Source organism: Cololabis saira, chromosome 7 (genome assembly GCF_033807715.1).
Source record: "Cololabis saira isolate AMF1-May2022 chromosome 7, fColSai1.1, whole genome shotgun sequence".
Taxonomy (NCBI): Eukaryota; Metazoa; Chordata; class Actinopteri; order Beloniformes; family Belonidae; genus Cololabis; species Cololabis saira.
The window spans coordinates 598,696-607,531 of record NC_084593.1 but is presented as its reverse complement, the minus strand read 5'-3'; positions in this window follow the sequence as shown (position 1 = coordinate 607,531).

Sequence of the window (8,836 nt, the reverse complement as noted above, 5' to 3'; positions counted from 1 at the left end):
ATGCAGTAATTGTTTTGTCCACTAGAGGCCAAATAAATGCATTTAAATGCAGTAATTTATGTGTCCACTAGAGGGCAAATAAATGCATTTAAATGCAGTAATTTATGTGTCCACTAGAGGGCAAATAAATGCATTTAAATGCAGTAATTTTTGTGTCCACTAGAGGCCAAATAAATGCATTTAAATGTAATAGTGTATGTGTCCACTAGAGGGCAAATAAATGCATTTAAATTTAATAATTTATGTGTCCACTAGAGGGCAAATAAATGCATTTAAATGCAGTAATTTTTGTGTCCACTAGAGGCCAAATAAATGCATTTAAATGCAGTAACATTTATGTCCACTAGAGGGCAAATAAATGCATTTAAATGCAGTAATTCTTTTGTCCACTAGAGGGCAAATAAATGCATTTAAATGCAGTAACATTTATGTCCACTAGAGGGCAAAAAATGCATTTAAATGCAGTAATTTATGTGTCCACTAGAGGGCAAATAAATACATTTAAATGCAGTAATTGTTTTGTCCACTAGAGGGCAAATAAATGCATTTAAATGCAGTAACATTTATGTCCACTAGAGGGCAAAAAATGCATTTAAATGCAGTAATTTATGTGTCCACTAGAGGGCAAATAAATGCATTTAAATACAGTATTTTTTGTGTCCACTAGAGGGCAAATAAATGCATTTAAATACAGTATTTTTTGTGTCCACTAGAGGGCAAATAAATACATTTAAATGCAGTAATTTATGTGTCCACTAGAGGGCAAATAAATGCATTTAAATACAGTATTTTTTGTGTCCACTAGAGGGCAAATAAATGCATTTAAATGTAATAATTTATGTGTCCACTAGAGGGCAAATAAATGCATTTAAATGCAGTAATTGTTGTGTCCACTAGAGGTCAAATAATGCATTTAAATGCAGTAATTGTTTTGTCCACTAGAGGCCAAATAAATGCATTTAAATGCAGTAACATTTATGTCCACTAGAGGGCAAATAAATGCATTTAAATGCAGTAATTGTTTTGTTCACTAGAGGGCAAATAAATGCATTTAAATGCAGTAACATTTATGTCCACTAGAGGGCAGAAAATGCATTTAAATGCAGTAATTTATGTGTCCACTAGAGGGCAAATAAATACATTTAAATGCAGTAACTTATGTGTCCACTAGAGGGCAAATAAATGCATTTAAATGCAGTAATTTTTGTGTCCACTAGAGGGCAAATAAATGCATTTAAATACAGTATTTTTTGTGTCCACTAGAGGGCACATAAATGCATTTAAATGCAGTAATTATTTTGTCCACTAGAGGGCAAATAAATGCATTTAAATGCAGTAACATTTATGTCCACTAGAGGGCAAAAAATGCATTTAAATGCAGTAATTTATGTGTCCACTAGAGGGCAAATACATGCATTTAAATGCAGTAATTTATATGTCCACTAGAGGGCAAATAAAAGCATTTAAATGCAGTAATTTTTGTGTCCACAAGAGGGCAAATAAATGCATTTAAATGTAATAATTTATGTGTCCACTAGAGGGCAAATAAATGCATTTAAATGCAGTAATTTATGTGTCCACTAGAGGGCAAATAAATGCATTTAAATGCAGTAATTTATGTGTCCACTAGAGGGCAAAAAATGCATTTAAATGTAGTAATTCTTGTGTCCACTAGAGGGCAAATTAATGCATTTAAATGCACTGATTTTTTTGTCCACTAGAGGGCAAATAAATGCAGTATATTTGTGTCCACTAGAGGGCAAATACATGCATTTAAATGCAGTAATTTATATGTCCACTAGAGGTCCAATAAAAGCATTTAAATGCAGTAATTTTTGTGTCCACAAGAGGGCAAATAAATGCATTTAAATGCAGTAACTTATGTGTCCACTAGAGGGCAAATAAATGCATTTAAATGCAGTAATTGTTGTGTCCAGTAGAGGTCAAATAATGCATTTAAATGCAGTAATTGTTTTGTCCACTAGAGGCCAAATAAATGCATTTAAATGCAGTAACATTTATGTCCACTAGAGGGCAAATAAATGCATTTAAATGCAGTAATTATGTGTCCACTAGAGGGCAAATAAATGCATTTAAATGCAGTAACATTTATGTCCACTAGAGGGCAAAAAATGCATTTAAATGCAGTAATTTTTTTGTCCACTAGAGGGCAAATAAATGCATTTAAATGCAGTAATTCTTTTGTCCACTAGAGGGCAAATAAATGCATTTAAATGCAGTAATTTTTGTCTCCACTAGAGGGCAAATAATGCATTTAAATGCAGTAATTTTTGTGTCCACTAGAGGGCAAATAAATGCATTTAAATACAGTAATTTTGTGTCCACTAGAGGGCAAATAAATGTATTTAAATGCAGTAACATTTATGTCCACTAGAGGGCAGAAAATGCATTTAAATGCAGTAATTTATGTGTCCACTAGAGGGCAAATAAATACATTTAAATGCAGTAACTTATGTGTCCACTAGAGGGCAAATAAATGCATTTAAATGCAGTAATTTTTGTGTCCACTAGAGGGCAAATAAATGCATTTAAATACAGTATTTTTTGTGTCCACTAGAGGGCACATAAATGCATTTAAATGCAGTAATTATTTTGTCCACTAGAGGGCAAATAAATGCATTTAAATGCAGTAACATTTATGTCCACTAGAGGGCAAAAAATGCATTTAAATGCAGTAATTTATGTGTCCACTAGAGGGCAAATACATGCATTTAAATGCAGTAATTTATATGTCCACTAGAGGGCAAATAAAAGCATTTAAATGCAGTAATTTTTGTGTCCACAAGAGGGCAAATAAATGCATTTAAATGTAATAATTTATGTGTCCACTAGAGGGCAAATAAATGCATTTAAATGCAGTAATTTATGTGTCCACTAGAGGGCAAATAAATGCATTTAAATGCAGTAATTTATGTGTCCACTAGAGGGCAAAAAATGCATTTAAATGTAGTAATTCTTGTGTCCACTAGAGGGCAAATTAATGCATTTAAATGCACTGATTTTTTTGTCCACTAGAGGGCAAATAAATGCAGTATATTTGTGTCCACTAGAGGGCAAATACATGCATTTAAATGCAGTAATTTATATGTCCACTAGAGGTCCAATAAAAGCATTTAAATGCAGTAATTTTTGTGTCCACAAGAGGGCAAATAAATGCATTTAAATGCAGTAACTTATGTGTCCACTAGAGGGCAAATAAATGCATTTAAATGCAGTAATTGTTGTGTCCAGTAGAGGTCAAATAATGCATTTAAATGCAGTAATTGTTTTGTCCACTAGAGGCCAAATAAATGCATTTAAATGCAGTAACATTTATGTCCACTAGAGGGCAAATAAATGCATTTAAATGCAGTAATTCTTTTGTCCACTAGAGGGCAAATAAATGCATTTAAATGCAGTAATTTTTGTCTCCACTAGAGGGCAAATAATGCATTTAAATGCAGTAATTTTTGTGTCCACTAGAGGGCAAATAAATGCATTTAAATACAGTAATTTTGTGTCCACTAGAGGGCAAATAAATGTATTTAAATGCAGTAACATTTATGTCCACTAGAGGGCAAAAAAATGCATTTAAATGCAGTAATTTTTGTCTCCACTAGAGGGCAAATAATTGCATTTAAATGCAGTAATTTATGTGTCCACTAGAGGGCAAATAAATGCATTTAAATGCAGTAATTGTTTTGTCCACTAGAGGCCAAATAAATGCATTTAAATGCAGTAACATTTATGTCCACTAGAGGGCAAAAAAATGCATTTAAATGCAGTAATTGTTTTGTCCACTAGAGGGCAAATAAATGCATTTAAATGCAGTAATTCTTTTGTCCACTAGAGGGCAAATAATGCATTTAAATGCAGTAATTTTTGTGTCCACTAGAGGGCAAATAAAAGCATTTAAATGCAGTAACTTATTTGTCCTCTAGAGGGCAAATAAATGTATTTAAATGCAGTTATTTTTGTGTCCACTAGAGGGAAAATAAATCCATTTAAATGCAGTTATTTTTGTCTCCACTAGAGGACAAATAAATGTATTTAAATGCAGTAATGTTTATGTCCACTAGAGGGCAAATAAATGTATTTAAATGCAGTTATTTTTGTGTCCACTAGAGGGCAAATAAATGTATTTAAATGTAGTAATTTATGTGTCCACTAGAGGGCAAATAAATGCATTTAAATGCAGTATTTTTTGTGTCCACTAGAGGGCAAATAAATGCATTTAAATCAGTAATTTATGTGTCCACTAGAGGGCAAATAAATGCATTTAAATGCAGTAATTTATGTGTCCACTAGAGGGCAAATAAATGCATTTAAATGCAGTAATTTTTGTGTCCACTAGAGGCCAAATAAATGCATTTAAATGTAATAATGTATGTGTCCACTAGAGGGCAAATAAATGCATTTAAATACAGTATTTTTTGTGTCCACTAGAGGGCAAATAAATACATTTAAATGCAGTAATTTTTGTGTCCACTAGAGGGCAAATAAATGCATTTAAATACAGTATTTTTTGTGTCCACTAGAGGGCAAATAAATGCATTTAAATGTAATAATTTATGTGTCCACTAGAGGGCAAATAAATGCATTTAAATGCAGTAATTGTTGTGTCCACTAGAGGTCAAATAATGCATTTAAATGCAGTAATTGTTTTGTCCACTAGAGGCCAAATAAATGCATTTAAATGCAGTAATTTATGTGTCCACTAGAGGGCAAATAAATGCATTTAAATGCAGTAATTTATGTGTCCACTAGAGGGCAAATAAATGCATTTAAATGCAGTAATTTTTGTGTCCACTAGAGGCCAAATAAATGCATTTAAATGTAATAATGTATGTGTCCACTAGAGGGCAAATAAATGCATTTAAATTTAATAATTTATGTGTCCACTAGAGGGCAAATAAATTCATTTAAATGCAGTAATTTTTGTGTCCACTAGAGGCCAAATAAATGCATTTAAATGCAGTAACATTTATGTCCACTAGAGGGCAAATAAATGCATTTAAATGCAGTAATTCTTTTGTCCACTAGAGGGCAAATAAATGCATTTAAATGCAGTAACATTTATGTCCACTAGAGGGCAAAAAATGCATTTAAATGCAGTAATTTATGTGTCCACTAGAGGGCAAATAAATACATTTAAATGCAGTAATTGTTTTGTCCACTAGAGGGCAAATAAATGCATTTAAATGCAGTAACATTTATGTCCACTAGAGGGCAAAAAATGCATTTAAATGCAGTAATTTATGTGTCCACTAGAGGGCAAATAAATGCATTTAAATACAGTATTTTTTGTGTCCACTAGAGGGCAAATAAATGCATTTAAATACAGTATTTTTTGTGTCCACTAGAGGGCAAATAAATACATTTAAATGCAGTAATTTTTGTGTCCACTAGAGGGCAAATAAATGCATTTAAATACAGTATTTTTTGTGTCCACTAGAGGGCAAATAAATGCATTTAAATGTAATAATTTATGTGTCCACTAGAGGGCAAATAAATGCATTTAAATGCAGTAATTGTTGTGTCCACTAGAGGTCAAATAATGCATTTAAATGCAGTAATTGTTTTGTCCACTAGAGGCCAAATAAATGCATTTAAATGCAGTAACATTTATGTCCACTAGAGGGCAAATAAATGCATTTAAATGCAGTAATTGTTTTGTTCACTAGAGGGCAAATAAATGCATTTAAATGCAGTAACATTTATGTCCACTAGAGGGCAGAAAATGCATTTAAATGCAGTAATTTATGTGTCCACTAGAGGGCAAATAAATACATTTAAATGCAGTAACTTATGTGTCCACTAGAGGGCAAATAAATGCATTTAAATGCAGTAATTTTTGTGTCCACTAGAGGGCAAATAAATGCATTTAAATACAGTATTTTTTGTGTCCACTAGAGGGCACATAAATGCATTTAAATGCAGTAATTATTTTGTCCACTAGAGGGCAAATAAATGCATTTAAATGCAGTAACATTTATGTCCACTAGAGGGCAAAAAATTGCATTTAAATGCAGTAATTTATGTGTCCACTAGAGGGCAAATACATGCATTTAAATGCAGTAATTTATATGTCCACTAGAGGGCAAATAAAAGCATTTAAATGCAGTAATTTTTGTGTCCACAAGAGGGCAAATAAATGCATTTAAATGTAATAATTTATGTGTCCACTAGAGGGCAAATAAATGCATTTAAATGCAGTAATTTATGTGTCCACTAGAGGGCAAATAAATGCATTTAAATGCAGTAATTTATGTGTCCACTAGAGGGCAAAAAATGCATTTAAATGTAGTAATTCTTGTGTCCACTAGAGGGCAAATTAATGCATTTAAATGCACTGATTTTTTTGTCCACTAGAGGGCAAATAAATGCAGTATATTTGTGTCCACTAGAGGGCAAATAAATGCATTTAAATGCAGTAATTTATGTGTCCACTAGAGGGCAAATAAATGCATTTAAATGCAGTAATTTATATGTCCACTAGAGGGCAAATAAAAGCATTTAAATGCAGTTATTTTTTTTGTCCACTAGAGGGCAAATAAATGCATTTATATGCAGTAACTTTTGGGTCCACTAGAGGGCAAATAAATGCATGTAAATGCAGTAATTTATGTGTCCACTAGAGGGCAAATAAATGCATTTAAATGCAGTAATTTATGTGTCCACTAGAGGGCAAATAAATGCATGTAAATGCAGTAATTTATGTGTCCACTAGAGGGCAAATAAATGCATTTAAATGCAGTAATTTATGTGTCCACTAGACGGCAAATAAACGCATTTAAATGCAGTAACTTATTTGTCCTCTATAGGGCAAATAAATGCATTTAAATGTAGTAATTTTTATGTCCACTAGAGGGCAAATAAATGCATTTAAATGTAGTAATTTTTATGTCCACTAGAGGGCAAATAAATGCATTTAAATGCTGTAACTTTTATTCAATTCAATTCAATTTTATTTATATAGCGTCTAATACAACAAAAGTTGTCTCTAAACGCTTTCCAGAAATCCAGAACATGAACATAAACATAAACCCCCGAGCAATTATTACATAAACAATGGAGGTAAAAACTCCCCTTTAGGAGGAAGAGACCTGGACCAGGACCAGGACCTGGACCAGGCCCATAAGGGGGGACCCTCCTGCCGAGGGCCTGACTGGGGGAGTCAGGGACGTCAGCAGCACAGCAGGCAGGTGGAAGCAGCAACGGGATGACCAGGGGTGGGGACCGCAGGCCAGCACACAGCTCCCGAAGCTCCGGCCCAATCAGCAAGTCCCAGGTTGGGGTGCAGGGTCGGGGAAAGGTTGAGAAGGGGCAGGGCCAGGGAGAGGAGTCTTGACGGACAAACCTCTCCCCCGCCTGACCGGGCCGTTACCCTGCCCCCCTCACTCCCACACTGCAGGATCCGGTGTTGTGCATTCAGAGATGCTCTTCGCCACCAGCAGAGAAAGCTGCAACATGAACAAAAGAGAAAAAAGGGAGGAGAAGGGGGGGCCAGCACAAGAAACTACAGGAGCGACTCTAACACACTAGAGTTTACACTACCTAGAGATTTACCAACACCAGCTAGAGGTTTACTAAACACTAACTATAGGCTTTACTAAACACTAACTATTATAGTCTTGTTCTATAGCTGCAACTATGACTACTGACTCTAACACACTAGAGTTTACACTACCTAGAGATTTACCAACACCAGCTAGAGGTTTACTAAACACTAAATATAGGCTTTACTAAACAGAAAGGTTTTAAGTTTAGTTTTAAAGGTGGAGGTGGTGTCAGCCTCCTTAACCCAGATTGGTAGGGGTAACGTATTGCGTCACGCATCGGGTCACTTCCTGGTATTGCGGTCCGCTGCCGTCGCATGGCGTTTGCAGTCTCTGATCTCTCCCGACTTTTTTGTCTAAAACTTAGATTGTTTTTCTGGTAAAATAGCACTATATCTGGTACAGTTCTGTCTTTATTTCAACACTCACATTGGGAGTCTCCCAATTGTCAATAAAGGCCACGTCGTTTTTCTGAACACCACCGATACAACCAGCGACGGAGAGAGAGCATGCAACTAAACATGTCATCGCTGGTCAGATTGGGGAGGGGACCAGAGAAACCTACGGAGTCCGACATACTTTTGGCGTAGTTACACACCGAGACAATATTCATTTTGGTCACTTCCGACTGGCGAAGACGGGAGTCATTAGCTCCGACATGGATGATAACTTTACCATATTTACGATTACCCTTTGCCAGTAGCTTCAAATTTGCTTCAATGTTGCCCGCTCTGGCCCCCGGGATTCACCTAACTATGGTCGCTGGAGTCGGCTTCACATGCTTGACTATGGAATACTTTTGTTCATGGTGCAGCATCCTCTGCCGGTGGTGAAGAGCATCTCTGAATGCAAAACACCGGATCCTGCAGCATGGGAGTGAGAGGGGCAGAGTAACGGCCCGGGCAGGGTAACGGCCCCTTTTGGGCGGGGGAGAAGGTTCGTCCCTCAAGACTCCTCTCCTTGGCTCTGCCCCTTCTCAACCTTTCCCCGACCCTGCACCCCAACCTGGGGCTTGCTGATTGGGCCGGAGCTTCAGGAGCTGCGTGCTGGCCTGCGGTCCCCACCCCTGGTCATCCCGTTGCTGCTTCCACCTGCCTGCTGTGCTGTTGACGTCCCTGACCCACCAGTCTGGCCCTCGGCAGGAGGGTCCCCCCTTATGATCCAGGTCCTGGTCCAGGTTTCTTCCCTCCTAAAGGGGAGTTTTTCTTGCCACTGTTTGGCTTAAGGTTTTTCTCCCACTAGGGGAGTTTTTACCTGCCATTGTTTATGTAATAATT